General features: G+C 48.2%; 1 protein-coding gene across 2 annotated transcripts in view; it reads right to left on the bottom strand.

Moving 5' to 3' along the window:
* Positions 1 to 12304: 12304 nt before the first annotated feature.
* Positions 12305 to 21497, bottom strand: part of ZHX2 (zinc fingers and homeoboxes 2) — a 133253-nt gene continuing 124060 nt past the window's right edge. For both annotated transcript variants that reach the window (XM_016131185.2, XM_016131184.2), the window contains one exon: positions 12305 to 13548. The gene's annotated coding sequence lies outside the window, so the exon portion shown is untranslated. The remainder of the gene's footprint in view (positions 13549 to 21497) is intronic.

Here is a 21497-nt window from a genome sequence, read left to right as displayed (position 1 = left end):
TGTCCACAGTGGCTGAGCAGTCCCTGCAATGAAGGCTCCTCAGCTGAACCAACTGTGGCTTCCGACTGTCTCGTGTCACGCCAGCGCTCCGCCTGTGCCTCCTGTCGGTCCTCACCAACCTCCATGACGTAGCTGTTATCTTCTCATTTCACTGGCAAGGAATCCGAGGCTCAGAGGAGTTCAGTGACTTTCCCAAAACTACAGAATGGGGATCGCCTGGCTTCAAAGTCTCTGTTCTCCCTCCCCAGTTGTGCTAATCGTGAGTGAGGCTTCCATTGCCTTCCCTGTCTCTGGCAGAGTGGCTTCTAAACCCTTCCATTCTTCGTGTTTTTCCTTTCTGGCATCGTGGGACAGGATATTAGGCTACCTAGGCTCTAACTCTCATGTCTGGAAAATGCCAATGTGCCTTCCCGGAGTCGTAAATCATCCATGTGGGCAATAACTGGTGCGCGTTGCTAGTTTAAATCTAGCTTTCACGCTTGGTCAACGCTCAGCTCAGGCAGGCAGGGGGCAGCCTCCCGGAGAGCTTTACTCCTGCTGCAGGCACGAGGCGAGGATAAGGGAAAACAACGGGCTGTCTAACGCCGCTGTCTCCAGCTCAGGCCTTGAATCTGTCAGGTTTGGCTTTGACCTTGGAAGCCAAACGCTTCTTCCCCATTCATCCTAAAGAAATACTCGGAGACGTGGGAGAAGAAGGATGAACAAAGATTTGAGTGGCAAAAACAGTGGCAACAACCTGCATGTCCATCAGCAGAGGACTGGTTAAATAAATCATGGCCCAACGCTGGAAACGACTCGTTTAAAAATCCACTAAAACCGATCTGCATTTGTTGACATGGAAACAACGTCAAGTTGTGAAATGCAAGGAGCTGGCTATAAAATAGTGTGGTGGGATGCCCTTTCTTTATAAAAATAATCTTGAACTGTCTTGAACTGTTTTAAGCCCATTAACTTCTTAGTAATTCCACACACAACTGTGAAACTCGACTCTCCATCCCTCCTGGGTAACTCTTACTCCTCCTTCAAGATGGTGCCAAATGCAACTTCTTGTCCCTTCTTCCCATGCTCTGTCCTGGAGCTCTCTGCTCACCACTGTGACAGCTTCCATTGAGTTGGGAAGTTACTCATCTAGTTTCTTATCTTTCTCAATAGCGAGGCCATGTTTAGACTCATTTTGGGGGCTTCAGAGCTTAGCCCCTACTACGTGCTCCGACGCACTTGCTGATTACACGAATGAGTGAATGAACCGAGGTAGGAAGCTGAAGGAAAGGGTCAAAACAATTTAATTCCTTTCATGTTCATGCTTTGGCTCGGGTCCTGCTGATGCTTCACATGATGTTAGAGGCAGAAGAAATTGGCACCAAGACTTAGAAATGCTACAATGTAGAATACGCCTTTTTAATCCTCTGTGGAAATGTCTATATTAAAAAAACATGTGTTTGAGTCCATACTGATACTAGCGAATAAACAAATAAATGCTAGGGGGAGAAAGGGCAGCTCCTCTTTTCAGTAGGATGCAAATTAATAAACGGAAAAGGAAAGAGGGAGCTAGAAAGTCACCATTTTGCAGCCATCAAAGTATTCATTGATTGATGCAAGAATCATCAGTGGATGACAAAGCCATTGGGTAAGATGTTGGAGAGAGGGGCAAGGTGTTTACGCAGTCTCAAAGTATCTGCCACAGATGACTGATTGTTTACAAAATGAGAAATGGTACCTTCAGAGTGGAGAAACCTGGCAGACACCACCTTTACCAATGACCAATATCAACATCACCGGTTAAAGGACACACTGACGTCTGGTACCTCCTGCGGAGTCACACTGAGAAGGCCACAACAGTGTATGTAGTTAGTAGTCCTGCCAGAATCCTATAGTACAAGAATCGAATCATGAGGACATGATCAGACAAATGCAACAAAAGAGGGAGCCTAGATACGGTAGAGGAGATCAGAACTGTGAGGTGCAAAGAGAGGCCGAGAAACTGTTCCAGGAACTGCGTGGCGGCTAACTGCAAAATGTGACTCGGGACTGGATTCTGGAAACCAAAAGTTGGTACAAGAGGCAGTTGGGGACCATTACCAAACTTGGAATGTGAGTTGCATATGAGACGTGCAGTACTGAAGTGATGATAATTTCCCGAATTTGATAATTGCACTGTGGCTATGTTAGAAAACGACTTTATTGGAATTTTGTGTCATGAGAAATTTCAAATGCACAAGAAAGTGGAGAGAGTGGTATGAAAGGCATATGTGTACTCATTACTTAAAGTTAAGTTATTAATTTGCCATCTTTTGTTTTCTGAAATATTTGAAATATTTAAGAGGAAATTATATATATCTCATGACATTTTGTCACGTTAAGAAGCATCTTTAAAAAAGTAAGGACATTTTTTACATGACCCCAATACCATTAACATACTTAATGATTAATAATAATATCCTAATATTATCTAATATCGATTCATATTCAAATTTCCCCATTTGCCTCTAAATGTCTTTTAAAGTTTATCTGTTCAAATGAGGATTCAATCAAGACCACATATCATGCTTGGTTGTTTATAAGACAAGCCTTAAATTCAAGTCCTAGATCGTTGCTTTTTTTTTTTTTTTAAATCTCCATTTACTCATTTCCTTCCTTCCTTTCTTCCTTCCTTCCTTCTTTCCTTCCACAGTATTGATCAAGAGCCTTATGATGTTTAGGCACTGGGGAAGCAAAGATGAATAAGACTAGCCCCTTGCCTCGGGCATCTCACAGACTAATGAAGGAAGAACAGTCACGTGAATAGATAATTATAAAACAGTGTGTGAGCGCTCTGCCCTGAGTTAGGTGCTGGCTATTTCACAGCTCGTTGTAACTTCCATCAGATGATGAGAAAACGAATAGGAAAGAAAAATTGGTTTAGGGAGGCAGCTGGGAAAAACAATTCAAGTTTTACAGGGCGCGTATCCCACACATCAGCCCATTTTGAAAGTGCAGGTGCCCACGTGCTGTTTTCAGTGTTGTGATGGGTCCTGAGCCACCTGACGTGGGCCTGAGAGCCTTGTGGTTAAAAGCATGGGTTTTGGTCTCAGAGAAACCCGAGCTCGAACCCTGCCTCTGACACTAGTGTCTGTGGTTTGGGGTTGATTCCTAACTCCAATATTGAAGAAATCTTTCTGAGGTCTAAATTTGACTCCTCTGATGTGGAAAATGATGCATTTTTCTGTCGCAGAGCTCTGCCATTTTCACGTGCCATGAAAGTCCTTCCTTCTTGGAGCCTTAGCTGATCTGTTACACAAGAGAGTGAGAAGCACCCTGTAGAGCTTCTGGAACTACGCATGGATTTAAAAACCCTGCGATGGCCAGCCCAGCTCTCAGCCTGGTTCCCAGGCCAATGCCTGGAAGGTTCGTCCACCTTTGCAGGGCAGAGCCAGTGCCCGGGAGGCTGCATCCAGGTGTGCAGAGCTAGAGCAGCTGTCTCTCCAGAGCGGCCGATTCGATGACCCTCAAGATTCTCTGTTTCTCTAACAAATGCCACTGTGGGTGTGGCTTGGCTGAGGGGAGATGCAGAGTGACACTTTCTGGGTTTGGAGAAATATTTCTGAACGGCCACGTTTTTAGTTTTCCATGCTGCCGTTTGGTGCTCTTTAGTTAAACGCCGTTGATGGACACATGAGCTGCTTTGAAGCTCCTCTGGGGAGCTCACTGCTGTCTGAACCATGCCTCCCAAGCCTTTGTGTGAGAGTAGAGTTTGGAGGCTTTTATGAGAGGCTTTGGCTCAGGCTCCCATAATCACAGAATCTCAGCGTTAGAAAGAACAGCTGACGGTCATTTGGCCTAAATTCCTTCATTTTTCAAATGAGGAAACTGAGGCTCAGAGAGGGGAAGTGGCTTACCTGGATCATACAACCTATCAGTGGTAAAGCAGAGGTCAGAACTCAGGGTCCCTGAATCCTACGGTGGCCTTGCCATGGATAGTCCACGTGGTTGTGGAAAGTCACATGTCCTTTGCTGCTTAGCTGTGTTTCTCTCTATTCTGGGGCTCGAAAAATTCCTACCAGACAGTGAACAAATGTGAAGACAAGCACGGTCCATGGAAATGGGTGAGGCGTCTCATCCTATTAATAGCAGGATGTGCTTTCATTGGATTTTCCAGTTTCATTCATGTTTACCAACATGACTTGCTCATGTCACCCTATTGAAGCTGTGAGCCATATGGTCCAGTCCTAGAACCAGTCACAGAAGCACAGTCCAAATAAGCCAACACATGATGAGAAGGGAATTTTTCCTTCCTCTTTCTGAATGGACATTAAGCGGGCTTCCAAGTATACCCGTGGCAACACATCTTATAGGCTATTTCCTCTCTCTAGTCTTTATTCTATAGATTGACTTGTTCTTTTTCCTTAGATCTTTCTATTTCTCCTTTGAGCTCTCTGCTGCTGTCCTCTCTGCTGATCAAAAATGTCTAGGAATAGGTCTGCGGGAAGGGGGAAGAAAGGGGGCTTATGCTGTCAGTTAAGGGCTCTCTCAGGCAGGTAGGGTGAAGGGAAGAAGTTTGTGAAATTTAATCTACTTTGTATCATCGTGAGTATTTTTTCATGAATGATTTTTTTTCAAATATCTTACTACCATCCCTTGTCTACTTATACTTCTGATATTGCTACTGCAGATTTATCTATACGACACCTCGTTGGATGCATGCTTGCCTTGTCCCAAGCCTGAGCTAGCATATAAAGATAAAGGGGATCTGGACCCTGCCTGCGAGAAGGCCAGAGGCTTACATGGCAAATGCAGAGACAATTATAACACTGTGTGCCCAGAACTATGATAAGTACAAGCAGAAGGGGGTTTAGCAGTACAGAGGAAGAAGCAGCTGACTTAGCTGGAAGCCGGGCAGGAGAGAATTCTTGAAGGCACCATGTGTATTAGGGGTTTGCGTAAGTCAGAGGAATTTGCATGTTAAGAAAGGAGAAAAGAGAAGTTCAGGCAACGAAGATAGTAGGTGCGAAGAAAGGCACCACCATGAGAGAACCTGGAGAGAGGTGGGATGGGGGATACGGTGGGTCTGAAGCGGGAGATACAGGTAGGGGCGGGAGCCCAGAGGAGCTCGCGTATGGAGCCTGGGTTTTATTCTCTCGGCAGTGGGAGCCGCTGACAGACACATGAGAAGCCTGATGAGATTGGTGTTGTAGAGGTCACTCTCCTTGCGGTCTGGGGGATAGAGGAGTGGGGGGGGGTGGGCATGAGACTGCGGCAGGAGACTGGTTAGGAGGCTGTGCAGGGAAGCAGGTGAGGGTCTGAGTGAGGACAGTGGCTATGGGGGTGGGGGAGGGGCCGCTGGGAGAGAGATTTGGGAGCTAGAAGTGAGAGGACTTGGTGTTTGGTTCAGACTCAGAGATAAATGATGTGAAAAATGCCATCTGGATTGCTGGCTTGGGCAAGTGGATGTCTCTGTAGCCCTTCACCAAGACAGGAAATGTAGGGGCAAGGTCTAGGGGAGATGATAATACATTAAATTGGGATACATGTGTGTTTCTTAAATCGGTTTTCCCTGTAACTGAAATTTAACTTTTTCTATTTGGTTTCCAGTTTCTATTATCACATTAAATACAAATTTAAACAGCTTTACAGAGATACAACTTACATATGATACAATTCACCCATTTGACATGTAAGATTCAATGGGTTTTAATATATTTACGGTTGCGTAACCATCACCACAATCAAGCTTAAAGCATTTTCATGACCCCACAAGGAAATCTCACACCCCAATTCTTTCTCTACTCCTCTGCTCTCCACCTCAGCCCCTACGACCCCTTTCTATCTCTACAGATTTGTCTGTTTTGGACATTTTATATAAATGGAATCATAGTCAATATTATTTTAAAATACAATTGAATCTGCCTTTACATTTTCAATCGTTGTCAGTTCTGCAGACATGTGCTGGGCGGTGGGGTAATAGTATAGGTTTTATCACAAGTCTTTCATTTCCAAATGACAGTAACACAACTTGAACTAACTTAAGCAAAATGGGGATTTAGTGGCTCACAAACTGGGAAAAATGCTGTGGACCTAACTTTAGGGTCGGCTGGATCTAAACACTCAGGTGATGTCATTAGGCTTCTCTAACCCTCTCTTCTCTCTCCTTTCTCTCTCTCTCTCTCTCTCTCTCTCTCTCTCTCTCTCTCTCTCTCTGTGCTTCGAGTCTATAATCCTCAAGGAAGACTCTGATTGGCTCAGCTTGGGTCACGTGCATACCCCTCAGACCACTTGGGGAAGTCAGAGATGAGCGCTATGATTGGCTAGACTGCGTCACATGACTACCCATGGAGCGAAGAGACCTGTTCTGTGCTGGTGCCCGATGGACATCCTATAGTTGGAATAGGGAAAGAGCAGGTCCGTAGAAGACTTCCCAGTGGGAAGGGGCGTGAGTGTTGCTAAAAAAGAGGGGAAAGGGCTGTTGGGTGGATACAAACAACCGCTCTCAGCACTTCCTGACCTGGAGGAGCGTCAGACGCAGGGAAGATTAAACAACCAAACCCCAGTGTAGTTAGAGCTAGGTAAAACCTGTTGATAGCAAGTACTTCAAAAGTGCAGAGCACCAGGGCCCCTTGAGAGCCAATTGGGATGTGTGTCGTCCTTAAATCCAGTTTCTCTGTCGCCTAAGATTTACCTTTATTTGCTCTAGTGGAACTTCACTTGAGCCTGGAAGAACAGGTAGGATTCGGGCAAGAAACGCGAAGGGGTGGGCATTCCGAGAGGGAAAACTCCGCCGGCGCCGGGACTGTTCATTCACTAACCGGGGGAGGCCAGACCGAGTGGCCAGAGGAAGAGATTGTGTAAGGAGCCTGGGGGATAAATTTGGAAACATGGACCTGGTCCCAAGGTTTGTGACCCAAATTCAGCTGTGGGAATCAAGTTCGAGGTAAAAGACTTTGAATATATTTTGTTTCGCTTCATGTCTGTTTCATATATTATGTTACTTGTTTTGGGAAATCCCAAACCACCTTTTGCTTTCCCATCATACAAGCAAATAGCTTAATTTTTTGGCCGTTTTTCAGGTTCTTTCCAAGTAGATATTTTTTCATGACTGGAGTTGATTTAGGGTGACTGATTGTTTTAAAAATTGATTGTTCAAAACTGATGGTTTCTACTTTTTTTTTCAACATTATAGACTGCTTGTTATATTCCTACTACTTAACACCCTGATGTATAAACTCTCACGTTTCTGCGTCTTGTGCCTGCCCCTGATTTATCCACTGGGCGAACTCCTACCCGTTCTTCAAAATATAGATCAAGTTTCCTTGAAGGGGAAATAGACTATGTCTAACTTATTTCTATATCCAGCAATTAGCGCAGGGGAAAGTGAGCACATGTATAGTGTGTAAGGGTTTATGCCTATCTAGCTTAAGGTTGGAACGTGGATTTTGTGCTAATTAGGAATGCATGTGATTGCAGGCATCAGACAAATCCAACAGGTGGTGGATTAAACAGATAGAGGTTTAGCTTTCTCACATTTCAAGAAGTTTGAAAACTTCATTTATGGCACTGGTTAAGGGACTCAATGAGGCCATCGGGGATTTAAGTCTCCAGATCACCGATGTATACAAGGTAAGAAGAATGGAGGCAGGAGAGTGGGACCACCTATGCGGTGGCCTTCTTCACATGTCTCCTTAGCTACTCCTGGCTGCAAGGAAAACTGGGTTTCTCACCGGAGGCTGGGATGCGTTAATGGTTCTGTTAGCGAGGAAGAAAGGTGAGCTGGATAGTAGCTCGGCAGTCAGCGGCACCCACCACATATTCATCACATATTCATCCCATGATCCAAGGTTAACACTCTCACGGTAGAGCTCCGTGTTAAGTGTCGTAAAGACGCGTACAAGCCCAGCAGGCAAAGCCCTTTGATTGTTGTCTGCCATGGGCGTGGCACGCTGGACGTGTGCTTGCCCTCTCTGGTCCAGCCCATAGAGTCATGTGTGTGCTGGACTGTTTGAGCTCAGTGTGCTGGCAGTACGCTCTGATGGACTGGATCACCCGAGCCCCTGGTCCTCTGACTGGGAGGCAGTGGGAGAAAGGAGGCAGAGGGTGGGAGGGGAACCATGTCAGGGTGTTTATTCCCCAACTCTTTCCCTGCCGGGTTCATAAACCATAGTTTATGAAGGTTACACCTCTTCAGGTGGCTCACTCTGGACTCCTCTCTTCTTACAGGTTTCAGTACCTGCCCCACCCTTTACCCTTCAGGCAAACTCCCTAATCCTCCCTTGTTGGTTTCCCCAAACTCTGCCCACACCTTTGTAAACAGTCCTTTTAGTACACTGCTCCCAAATTACCTAGTTCAAGTGTTCCGTCTCTTTCCCGAGGCAATCTGTAAGGCTTTGGGGACTTGTTCTGGGTGAAGGGGTTGGAGTTACTGATGGACACTTTCGTCTCCCTCTTCCTCAAAGTCAAGGGCAATGTGTCTCCTACTTTACAGGAGATCCAACTTGCAACGTGTCCTGGAATGTGCTCAGAAGTCTTTCTTTTTCATTTTTATTGCTAACCCCACCAGGTGGGCCCCCTGCCTCAGGGGCAGTGAAGGTACCTCCAAGGCGGTTCAGAAGTATGCCCAGCTAGCGAGCCGACCTCACTCCTGGTTCCCTCCAGATTGCATTGTGGTAGGACGGCGAGAGCTGTCATTTCCGAGAGCTGTTGACTGGACGTGGCTGTGCACCAGGTGGCTTGGAAGGACAAGCGCACCCGCACCTGCCGTGCCACGTGCTCTCCACCGTGCTTCCGCCTCTGCCAACCTGCTCTCCAGGGCTTGGAGTCTACGACTGGAAAACAGGCTCTGTGGTGTATTATTAGATCCTTGCCTAGGCCCTTCCTCCCTCCCCAGTGTGCTGGAGGAGGTGAGGGAGGAGCTATTGATGCCTTCAGAGCAGGGTTTCTTAAACCTGAATGAACTTGTGACTCGTCTGGGGACCGTGTCAAACTGTAGAATCTGATTCAACAGGTCTGGGGGTGGGGGCCAAGATTCTGATTTTCTAACAAGGATCCCGGTGATGCTGGTGCTGCTAGTTGGGAACACACTGAGTCGCAAGGACTTGGAGATCAGCCACCCAAGAGGTGGCCACTAGCCACACATGGCTATTTGCATTTATTGTCCTTCCTTTCCTTCGTTTTTTATCTCATAATCTCATCAACCCATCAGAACTGATTTTCTAGAGAGGGAAATGCAGCTCAAAAAGTTTTTTAGCTTAAGTAAAAAAGAGAAACGGATAGGTTTTTATGAAAGTAGAACGCTAGGGAGCTGCACTTAGGAATGGCGCGGTCCAGGGACTCAAATGGCGTCGCCATTGTCATCACCGCCACCCGCCACCATCACTGCCACCGTCATCGTCACCACCATCACCCTCATTATCGTCATCTTTCTCCTTTCATTGCTTCCCTGCCTCTTTTCTTGAGTTTTTTTTGTCCTCATTTTCTTTACCTACAGACCGGCTTCCTCTCTGGCAGGCGGCTCTGGACTAACACGATCACACTTGCCATCGACGTGGAAGCGGGAGCTCTTCCTCCCAGCATACATTGCTCCTGCATCACACTGCACCTGGCTCCGTGAGAGGGGGCTGCCGTGCTATGGCTGGCCCTGGGGGTGAGCGGGGGGTGGGGTGGGGGGTGGGCCACCACAATGGGCAGCCCCAGAGTCAGGTGAGTGAAGGGGGGACGGGTGTACCCTAAAGGAAGATCTCGAAGTGCGAAGAGGTATGGGGCAAACGAAACCCGCAGATGTTCACCCCACCCCACTGCTCTCTCCTCCCCTACTAGGGATCCCATCCATCTGTTCCCCTTGAAAACCTCTCTCCTGATTTCCGCCACCCTTTAATCATTCCCAATGGAGAAAAGATACCTCGACATACTTTCCTGGGTGGTTTAAAGAGTACAACCCTTCTTCCCTGTGTATTTTCACTGCAACCAATTATCAAGGGTTCACTCTGGTGCAGAAATTAAAATCAAAAGCAAACATTCTGGCTAGATTTTCCCTTGGCTTTCCTCAGGCATTTGATAGCATCTCACACTGTCTTGCTTGAAAAATTTATTTAAATCGCTTGAGAGTGGCAAGCAAACCACAAGGGTGGTAAATAGCAAGAGGGGAAATCAGCCAAGGGAGAAGCCGGAGGCTGGGTCTGGCCTGACATTAACGAGCTGGAAGGAAGTCCATGGAAGGTCCGGTGCTGGGAGCATGGAGAAGGCAGTGGAGGCGGGCACCAGGAAACGAGTCGGCTACAGTCGCTTTCCACCATTTTTTTTTTTTAAATGAGAGAAGTGCAGGTTAGATTATTTTGGATTTTTTGGGGGGTACAGGAGACTTTAGGGGTTGAGGGGTAGTAAGGAGAGGGTTGGTTACATATGGAAAAAGTCTCTGCAGCCGGGGCACAGGTGTCTAGGACGTTACCGCCCAGACCCGGATCCAGCTTCCTCCTGTTTGCCTCCTCTCGCGAACGTCCAGGAGTGAGAAGCCGCAGCCACTGCACTGCCTGGCCTCACGCCGCTCCCCAGAGAGGCAGGAGGGGGAGGGACATTTGTGGAGTACCTACTGTGTGCTGGGCACTTTGCATTCATGAACTCACTTAATCTTCACACCAGACCTATGGCAAAGGTCTGTACCTCCAGGTCTCAGATGAGGAACTAGGTCTCTGAAAAAGTTAAGTAAATCCCAAGGTCATCAGCAGTAAGTTGAGATTCAAACTCAGGTTTGTGTGACTGAGAGCTGACATTCTCCATCCATCCATCCTTCCATTCACTCATCCATCCACCCACACATCCATCCATCCATCCATCCATTTATCCATTCATTCGAAAAATATTTATGGAGCATCTAATATGTGCTCAACACTGTGCTCCGCACAGAGGATATGGGAGAGGGAACAAGATAGATTCGGTCCTTACTTTCATGGGTCTTGCAATGTAGTGGGATGAAAAGACAGTAAACAAATACGATGACATGTTGTGAAAAGCAAGATGGAGGAAAATAAAGCAGGATCAGAGGAAAGCATGCTCGACAGGGCCAAGGTGAGGCCAGTGAGGCATCCAGGTTGCAAAATGTAAGGAGGTGCCTGCTCTCAGGGTCCTGCAACGGCAGAGTTGGTGCTTGTATGACCTTGGCTCCTTAAATTTTGCACCCTTAGATGCCTTGCTCACCTCACTTTCATTCTGGTCCAGCAGATAGACTTGTGGAGGGCAGGTGGCATTTGAGTAGAGACACTGAATGCTTTTGCTGTGGTCCAGGTGGAGGGTGGTATCTAGAACATGAGCTTTGGGCTGGGTTGGGGGACTGAGCAGATTCTATTAAGCAGAGAACATCCTTACGTCTTGACTATACCATAGACTGGGGAATGCAGGGGGCCAAGGGAGGAGAATGAGGAAGGTGGGAAGAGGTCTGGGGGAAGAGATTTGTGGGCAGGTATCTCCAAGGCAACTGGAGCCCACAGCCAACAGCTATGGCAGGATTGCAGGGGTTCTAAGCCGAGGACCAGAACTCTCTGACAACTGTGTTTGACCTCAGTACTGAGAGCATCTTCCAGAGGAGACTAGCCTCTTCTGAATCCCTGATTTTTCAGTATTTCCTGTATTTGAGAAAGTGAGAGTAAGGAGGAAGGGTCTTTTATCTGAAGAATATGCTTATACATGCTTTATTCACATGCTTAGTTTAGATAAACTGGCCAAAAAGTCTGTAAGTCCCTATGAAAATGAAGCATTAGAACAGAGATCCCCAAAGTGGGGTCCCCGGACCAGCAGCATCAGCCTCATGGGTAAACTTGTTAGCAATGTACATTCTTGAGTGCCACTCAGACCCCCAGAATCAGAACCTTTAACCAGCCCTTCAGGTGATTCTGGTGAGGGGCTCTTTAAACCTCACCTGGGCAGAGACATAAAAGCCAGCCTTCTTGGAGAGATGGCAGTGTCCCAGGCACCAGTCACCAGCTGCCCGGGGAGGGAAGTGTCTTACCTCTGGTCAGCTGAGAGCAAGCAGTGGTGCTGGGTGTGGTGGGCAGGTCTCAGTCCCACTCCGAGGCTCTTGTCTGCAGTGTTTTATGAATCTATTTGTAAAGACCCCGGAGAAGTGACAGCCTATCTCTCTTACGTCTCTGTGTCAAAGAGATAAGCTGAAGATTCTCACATCAACATTTACACCTGTTTTTTTAAGTCCCAACTTGCGATGTCCAATCTCATCAAGTCGGAAAATGGGAAACGTGGTCATACAGATTTGGAATGGCAAGTGGCTGGGATGGAACCCTTGAGCCGTGCCCTGGGAGCCAAACAGAAATGAAGAACCAGGAGCAGAAGAAAAGGTTATAAAAATGTTTAGTCTTTGCTTTATTGAGTTACAACAAATGAGCAACAAGTTAGAAAAACTGTTTTTTTTTTTTCTCAAACTCCCTAGCATTTTATTTGTGCAGTGTACTCAAAAGGGGGGTGGGAGGGATTGCAAACGTAATTCGTACTTGCAACGTTTATACCAGATATGTCTCTTGGTTTTTCTTCTTTAAAAGTTAGGACTAACTGGGAAAAAAAAAAGTGCACTCAGGAATCTAAAATCGGCCCAAAACAAACACACAAGAAACACAAAATCAATTCATGGCGAGGCTTCAAGCTGAAATCTTGTGAAATACCACAACTGAAAAAAAGGCAGTTAGCAATAGAAATGAAAACCAGAGCGTTCATTTTTGTATCATCTAGATAGGAAGATCTCCTGTTTTAATTTCACAAAAATTATGATAACACTAGAACAAATGTGGAGCCCTTTCTTTGAGTATCTGAAAAGTTGCTTAACAAGGACAGTCACTCGCTACCCAGTTCTCCTGGTGCTGGTTGGGCCCGAGGTCTGATCTAAGAGGCTGGGCTGCTGAGAAACCAGACCTGCAATTCCAAAAGCCTTCTGCGTGGCTAAGCAGGGACCACTGAGGTGGCTGGGAGGAGAACTGGAAACGAATTTGATTTGGAAGAACTGCCATCTGTCAATTCTCTCTAAGCAGACACTGATGCCCGAATCCCAGCCCTTCTCCCCAAGAAATCTCCCAATAGAACTACCTTTAAAAATGAACTCTTCCCACCTCAAATCCAGTCGATATAATGGCACTAAAGCTAATGTTCCCCCTCCCCCAAATTAATAAAATTAAAAATAAAAAAAGAAAAGGAAGAAAGGAAAAAAAAAAAAAAGCACACGTGATCAGCCCTCCCCTCCTGGAAAAACCCTTAACAATGGTAATGCTGGAAAAGGAAGTTGCTCTCGATTAAAAAGGTAGCAAAATTCCCACATTGTACAAATTGGTTCCAGTAGAGCAAGAAGTGGGGGCAGGGCAGAGGAGCAAACTATTTACAAGGACCCATTGCAGATGCAGTAGTAGGACTTTGGCACTGTGAACCATTCCCACCAGTCCTCTGGGGGGTGCTGTGAACGCGGTGGGCTCCCGCACCCTGTTCCCCTCGGAGTCTCTGCCAGATGGCCCCCCAGGCTGGGCAGGGCAGTTCTCTTTTCTCTTCAAAGACAGAGCATCCCCTTTATCCGCACAGCTCTTCCGAGGGACTTCCCTGGAAGGGGACACAAAAACCAGAGAGATAAGACGTCAGGGCGGTGACAGGCTCCTCCTGGCGGGAGGCAGCAGGGGTTGCCTGCCTCTTCCGGGCTCTCTTGGGGAGGACGCCTTCGACGGCTGTCCCTGGGCTTGGAGGAGAGACAAACACCCTTCGAGTGTGGGGTCTTTTTTATTTTTTATATTTAATTTCAAGTACCTAGTACATTGGTTAGACTTTTATATAGTTTATGAAATGATCCCCCTTATTGCTCTTTCTCCTCTCTGGCTCTCCACCTAGCCAGTACATTCCTGCGGACTGCATGGCCTATGCCGTGCTCCCCATCCCCATGACCATCCATCAACTACTAATTTGTACTTCTTTAACCCTTCACCCCATTCTCCCAGCCCCCCAACCATTCTTCCCTCTGGCCATCACCAGATTGTCCTCTATATTTATGAGTCTGTTTTCAATTAGTCTGTTTTTTTGGTTCCTTAGATTCCACATTTAAGTAAAATCATATAGTATTTATCTTTCTGTCTGACTTATTTCAATTAGCATAATAACCTCTAGGTCCATCCGTGTCTGCGAATGGTAAGATTTTTTTTTAAGGCTGAGTAATATTCCATCGTATATATGAACCATAACTTCTTTATCCAATCATCTGTTGATGGGCATTTAGCTTGTTTCTATATCTTGGCTACTGTAAATTGTGCTGCTGTGAACACTGGGGTGCACAGATCTTTACGAATCATTGTTTCAGGGCTTGTTGTAAAGTGTTTCCTGAGCACAGTCTGTCATTACGGGAAGAGCTTCCAGAATTAGGCCTTGGAAAACAGGATGGCTTTCTGGGGAAGTGAAGGAGGTGGCCTGTGACTCTTTTCATCGTTACAAGTCCCTTTATTGTTCCTGCAGAGGCAGCCAGCCACGGTGGCTCCTGAAAGGCCCCAGAGTCAGACAAACCTGGATTTATGTCCTGACTTTTCCATTTGCTGGCCGTGGGACTGTACACAAGTGACTTATTCTGTCTAGGGCTTAGTAAACTAGGAATGATAATAGCATCCACCTTGCAGAGCTGTTGTGACGATTAAATAAGTTGACATATGGACCAGTGTTTCGACTAGCGCCCGGTACACGGTTCGTGTTCCACACGCTTTCATTGTTTTTATTAGATGGAACATTTTCCAAACATGGCAAGATATACATAACGGTAATCACGATAAGATGACTTTAAGTGTACTTTTTATTTAATGTTTATAGTAGCCCTTGGAGGTATAGGTATTATCATTCCCATCTTAATGGTGAGGAAACTGAGCACAAAGAGGCTAAATCACTTGTTCAAGATCACACAGTTAGTAAGTGGCAGAGCGATTCAAATCCAGGCAATCTCTAGATTCTGGGCTGATAACAGACACACACTATTTATTGAGTCACTATATAGAAATGTTTAATTCTTATGTGCTTAGAAGTGATGAAAATAATCTAAAGACCTTGTTATGGGTGGAATTGTGTCCCCTCCACCCCCACAGATGTGTCGAAGGCCCAACCCTCAGTAACTCAGAATGTGACTCTACTTGAAAATTCCTTGACTGAGGCAAGTACTCAAGTTAAAATGAGGTCATTAGGGTGGCCCTGATTCAGTATGACTGATGTCCTTTGAGTCTGGGGACATAGAACACCATGTAAAGATGAAGGCAGAGATCAGGGCGATGCTTCGATGAGCCAAGGAATGCCAGGGACTGCCTGCAGCCCCAGCAGCGGGAACAGTCTCCCTCACACCGAGCTTTCCAGTGTGTGGTACTTTGAGGCAATCCTAGGAAACTAAGATAGACCTTAGCTATTACCCTTTGTGGGCTCCTAGAATCCAGAGACCCTGGGCCAGGAATCCCAGGGGAGGGATCAGGACCGAAAAGGGTGCAGCCAGTGTTCCATGGCAGGCTGGACGTTTATCAAATCCGTCGATTCCTGAAGCTACCGGCTTTTCTTTCGGCTCCCTCCTGGCAAGGCCATGTTACTGCTCCACTGGCTGCTTCTCTGGCCGAGGAAGGAGCTGAGCGCACTCACGTTTTCCCCCTTCGGGTTCAGAAGACCAAGAGCAGAAGACTAGATTTCTCAGCCAGAGGCATCAGCCGATCAGCTGTGCGGTCATTCATTCCTAACGTCTGGGTGTCCAACGTACCCCCCACTTCCTAGATGCTCCTGACAATAAGACTGAATATTGGAGTCAGGTTCCGGCAGTGTCCTTGGGACCCGGTACCACCTGAAAGTGATGCAGCAAAAGTCGCCGAGTCATAAGAGCTACGGGGATCCTCAGGGGTGACGTTGCCAACACCCTTCACTTCATGAGGCAGAAAATGGAAGCTCAGGAGGAAAATTCCTCTCCCAGTCCGCAAAACCACTCAGCAGTAGAGTCAAAACAATAATGATCACGATCGTGACAACAGCGATAGTAGCTGATACTTATCCCACAGTTATGAGCCAGGCCGATGCCAGGCGCCAATGCCAATCATCTTACTTTCACCTTAAGTAACCCAGGAGGTCGGTAGCTGTTAGGCTCTCTCGGCAGTGAAGAAGTGGAGGCTCGGAGAGACTGAGTGACGTCAGGTCAGTAGTAAGTGCGGAGCCTGCACCTTGGCCAGTCCAATTAATTGCTCCTCCCTGGGTCCAGGGCTCCTTGTCCTACACACATAGCCTCTCCCTGCACGGAGCTACCACGTGACAGGAGAGAGCACGTCTGCTTCAAAGGCAGGGGCTGGCGGCCCCGTGTGGAGCCGCACGTACCTGGGGTGGGCATGCGGACCACAGCTGGCCTCCTGTGCATCCCACAGAACAGGTGTTTCCCCAACAAACGGGGTCTTTCACTGACTCTGGAAAGGAGGCTGCCTCTGGTTGGACGCCAGGAAACAGGCTCAGGGTGGGTAGATAGCTACTGGTCTTCCTTCTCCCATCCAGGCTGATGAACTCCAGGTCAGCCCGGGACTGTGGGTACCAGTCATGGTGGGGCAGAGTGGAGAGGGCCATGAGCTGGATCCGGGGTCTGCCACGTCCTAGCTGTGTGCCGAGGTCAGTCACTCTCCCCGGGCCTCACTTCCGTAATTCATACCCGACGGGCTGCTGGGATGGTTACAGATGAGGTGTGCAGGGCAGGCGAGTGCTCCACAAATATCCCTTCGTCTTCCCTTGAGGAAGGCCGGGTGTAAAACAGGGCGTAGGTGTAAGTGAGCTCACCTATGTGTGTCACAGCATACATTTTCTCTCTTTATCCCTCTCTCAAACGAAACGGAACCTGGTCTCTTCCAGTGATGGGCAAAAACTGACTTTTCAGGTAAACCTCAGTATGAAGGTGGTTCTCCATCTGGCAGAGTTTTTGTGACTCCGTGTGTAGTTTCTATGGACACAAACATGCATAGTCCTCCAACCACATGCATTAATAGAGATAAAGAAAGCTAAATAGGCCCTTAAAAAACAACAACAAAATAGATCACAAGGCTAAAGGGGTGACTAGGAGAAAGGGGGACAAGGGCACTTCTTTTTTTTGTCTTTTGCAGAGATCTCAGGTGTCTGTGCAGCACCCCTGGGACCACGGGACTAAAATTCTCCGTTGACCTTTCCCAGGGTGGCCGCGGGGGCAGAAGGAGAGGCTGGGGTGGTTTCTCCCTCAGGGCCTGATGACCTTCCCCTAGGCAGCAAAGACCAGCCTGCAGGCCACTTCCCCAGAAGGCCTCGTCCCAGAGTCATCAGTTCTCAGTAAACATCCCTGAGCCGGGGCTTCCCCAGCACCGCTGCCCTCAAATCGCCTGGCTCCCCGTACATCCTGTGAGGCCTGTCGGGATGCAGACGGTGCCCACAGTTTGCTGCTGACCCCTGCCATGCCCCCCAGCACCATGTCTGGCCACTGAGGATACTCAGATGTGCATTCACGAACGAAAATGGGCAGAGAGCACCGTGCCATTAGAGGTGGTTGGTCACACACGGTTGGTGACAAAGTTTGCGTTTCTGTGTGTGTGTTTTTAAGAGTATCACAATGATTTTGACTATGTGGCCTCTTGCTCATTTTCTGGGTTTCTACCTGGAATCGCACACTCTTGATCACAGACGTTCCCCACTGCACAGAAACTCTACGGCCTGATGCCAGAGCACCAGGTCCCAGCTTCGGGAGCAAAGTGCAAGGTCATCGGGCCCATTCGCGTAGGGCCACTGTTCCAACATTTCTACTAAGCGGATGCTCAGCCTCTCCCTGAACGCTTTTGAGGACAGGGAACCCACGCCGCCCACAGCTGTCCCTTTCTGTCTTGGGGGACAACTTGGAATGTTAAAAAGTACTATCTAATTCTTAAGCAAAATCTGCTTTCATATTACTTTACCCGTTAGGGAAACATGAAACAGTTAGAATTCCTTTCCCACGTGATAGCTTTTTGTTTCTGCTTCTCTTTCATTTTTCCTGTAGGGATTTCCCGAATCCCTGTGGATTCAGGAGAAAGGAACACTGTACTCCCCGGGACGGAAAAATAAGCACTGTGATGGTGATTTCTTATCTCTCAGTCGTATTTCTGAGTCAAACTTTCTTTTACTGAGAGAGGGCCTATCTGATTTAATTAGAATTGAGATAAGGACAATATGGTAGCGTGGAGAGGGACGGGGCAAACGCCACAGCATCCTGAGTCGCCCCCACGCCAGGCCTTGGTCACCCCTGGCACATCTGGTTGAAGCTCTTTGCCCGTAGCGGTTTGGGAGCTTCTGGGGTTGGGATGTTGCTGAGACTTATGAATCACGTAAACATTCCCCAGGCTGCTCACAGGGAGGCTTAAGCAAAATAAGTAAGAGGGGCCACTGGCCTTTCCCGTCCTTTTTCCATACTATCCAGTGGGTTCAACAGGATTCGAACAAATGGAATCGTATTTGAAACTCACTAGGCAGACTCGCAGTCTGGTTACGCGCGTGGTTCTGGGTGTGAGTCCCAGCTCCACCCCTTCTTAGCTCAGTGCCCTTGGACATGCCATCTTTCTGTGCTGCATTCTCGTCAGCCGTAAAATGAGGAGAATGATGTTGCCTTCAGAGAAATGTTAAGACATAAGGAAGTGCTCAAGCAGCGCCTGATGCAGCAGGCGCTCAGCCAATGTTACCTGTTGTCTTTGCCCAGGTCCCCCACCCTCAGCCTCTCTGAGATGCAACTAACACCCAACAGCTCAAAGCACAGCGAGAATTCCTATGTGAGAAGCTCCAGAATTAGGTGAATGGGAGTGACAACAGTTACTCTCCTTTCGGTACCAGGGCAGTGAGGCCATTGTGCAGACCCTGAGAAGCATCGTCCGGTAAACACGCAGGGACCCAGCCTCCAGCAGGCCTTTCCCTCAGGCTGCTCGCACACGTGGAAAGCAAACTGTCCCCAGGTCCTCTGGCCGCTGTCATCTAAAGAGGCTAACGAGTGATGGAAAACAATGAGACGCGGGAGCACAGAAATACCAGATCTTGGATAATTAAAAGCCAACTATCTTTGTTAATTCTTAGTTTGGTTTGATAAATTGTTACTGAGCATCTGTTCTAAGTCAGGCACTGGGATTCGGAGATCAATGGGATATGGTCCCTGCCTTCCAGGATCTGGTGGAGAGACAGGGACACAGATAATTACAACATTTCCATCCATCTATCCATCCATCCATCCATCCATCCATCCATCCATCCATCCATCCATCCATCCAAATATCTGTGTTTGGACAGGTAATCTGAACAGATTGTGGGGCCTACATTTCCTGGATCCTAAATTATAGCCAGGTGCAACACTTGTCAGCCTTGAGTATTTTAAGCAAAATAAACTATGGAAAAAAAATTTTTTTTCCCCTGAGATGTCACAAAATTTTCCTCATCTCCAAAGCCATCCCTAATTATCAGCGATGGAAACTGTAAGCAGTCAGGAGGCAGCGCGGCGGGGAATGGACAGTTGTGCGTTAGTCTCCACCCACGCGGAGGTAAGGAATGGCCACGTCCTGGTGGTCTGGCTCTGCGGCGTCACTGTCGGAGGCGGTGGTCGGGCGCCAGCCTGACAGGCGAGAGGCGACCTCCAGCCTCCAGCAGCTGCTGGCTGAGGAACCCAGGCCGAGGCTCTCGAAGTCTCACTTTTGCCCTCTGTAAAATGGGAGAAAGAGCCATGCCGACCTCATAGGGTTGCCATGAAGTTTAAACGACTTCCCAGATGTGCGTAGAAGAATGCGCTAAGCGCGCGGCACGTACGAGTGAGCAGAAATCCTCCGTGGCGGTAGTGCTGCACTAATTCCGTCTGGCTGGGCACCAAGGCGTGTGTCTACCCATGTCTTGCTCGAGTATTCTGACTCATTTGTAGGAAAGGAGACATTTATTTCTCAGCCTTCTACAAGTCTCTCAGTGGAAGGCTCAATAACTGCCTGCACCCAGAGACTGAACCAAGACAACGCAATTCGAGGCTTGAGGATTCCTTCTCCGTGCGTCTAGCCTCAGAGCCGAGGTGAGCCTGGGGGAAGGTGCGAAGTTCCTTGGTTTCTGAATCTCAGCTTTGGGTTTATAAAAATATGGATAACTTACCCCTCAGGGTCACTAAGGCCATCTGCGGCCAGAGCACCTAGCTCAGCCTCTGCTACTCGGGAGGCCCTGCCCTACCCTGCGTCCTTCCTCCTATCCTTCCCAAAGCTTCTCGTTGTGGCTTTGGCACCGCTTCCCTTTCTGCTTCCCTTGGGCCTCGGGCGGGGGTCAGGCACAGGGGCAGCCAGCCCAGACGGGCGCTGTTAGCTGTGGGTGGCGGAACAAATGGGGAGAGAAGGGGTGGCCGCAGGTGGCCTCAGGGCCTTTGGGGAGCTCCCGCCCCTGCACCACCTCCCACTGAGTGACGGGCATCCACGCTCTCTGGGATGCAGGGACGCAGCATCCTTAGAGCCAAACTCGGCGAACACCGCTGGTTCAGAAGAGCTTTTGCCTGCTGTGGGGAGCCATTGGGGTTTCTTTCGTTTGCCCCTTCTCATCGTTCATGGCTCTCCAAACTCGACTTCTCAACAGCGCCGTTCCTTTTCTTTCCAGACCTTTGCCTTGTCTGTTCCTTCCACTTGAACTACTCTCTGACTTGCCTGTGGACTTGGCTAACTCCTTCCCCTCAGCTAGCCCCTGAATCAGATGTCGCTTCCTCCAGGAAGCCTCTCCTGACCCCCGGCCTGGGCGCCCCTCCTGTCGGCTGCCGCGCACAGACGTGCATGTCCCCCTCACACCGCGGATTGCCCCGGCTAGCTCGGGGGACAGCAATTTCCCCTCTCCTTGGCCCGAAGAAAGACTCTGCCACCCATCTCCTTCATCGCGTCATCTCCAGTGCCTAGCACAGTGACAGGCGCACAGTGGCTAAGCGGAACATATCTGTCAAATCGAATCGAACGCATTGTCTACTCAGTGCTAGGAGGAAAAAGGAATCACGTGCACTTCTGTCATATGTCAGAAAAGGTCAAGGATAGAAGGCGCGGAAAGCTAGGAGCTTTCACGTAGATTCTGACTGGACGAAAACAATAGCTCCTTCATTCAACGAGGGAGACAGGGGTCGGACAGATAAAGTTCTGTAAGAAGCAGGAAAATGAACAGACGGAAGGTGAAACTGAGGTAGGGAGATGGAGGTGAGCAGGTGGTGCTACTGGCGACTCCAGCAGCCTGTAGCCCCGTCCTGTCAGGAACCCCCGCCCCTCTGGGCTGTATCCTCACCACCGATACATCACCACCTCCTCCTGAAAAGTCAGAGAAGACTTGATGGCATTCTGTGATTGGCTGCTCGTGAAATTGCTCTTTTAATAGCTGATGGAACTGGCTAAAATAAGGTTTCTAGAGGACTTAATTTTTTTTTGCCAGCTGCCTCATTTTATTAGCAGATAAACAAATGAATGAGTGACATGACCAGCCAACGTTGTCCAAGTTTATTAATAAAGAGGCATGACAACTTCCAGGGCTCCCTTTGGGGCCTTATC

This window comes from Rousettus aegyptiacus, unplaced genomic scaffold (genome assembly GCF_014176215.1).
Source record: "Rousettus aegyptiacus isolate mRouAeg1 unplaced genomic scaffold, mRouAeg1.p scaffold_m13_p_15, whole genome shotgun sequence".
Classification (NCBI taxonomy): domain Eukaryota; kingdom Metazoa; phylum Chordata; class Mammalia; order Chiroptera; family Pteropodidae; genus Rousettus; species Rousettus aegyptiacus.
Note: the sequence above shows the minus strand (reverse complement) of the source record. Positions and strands in the feature narration are given on the sequence as shown.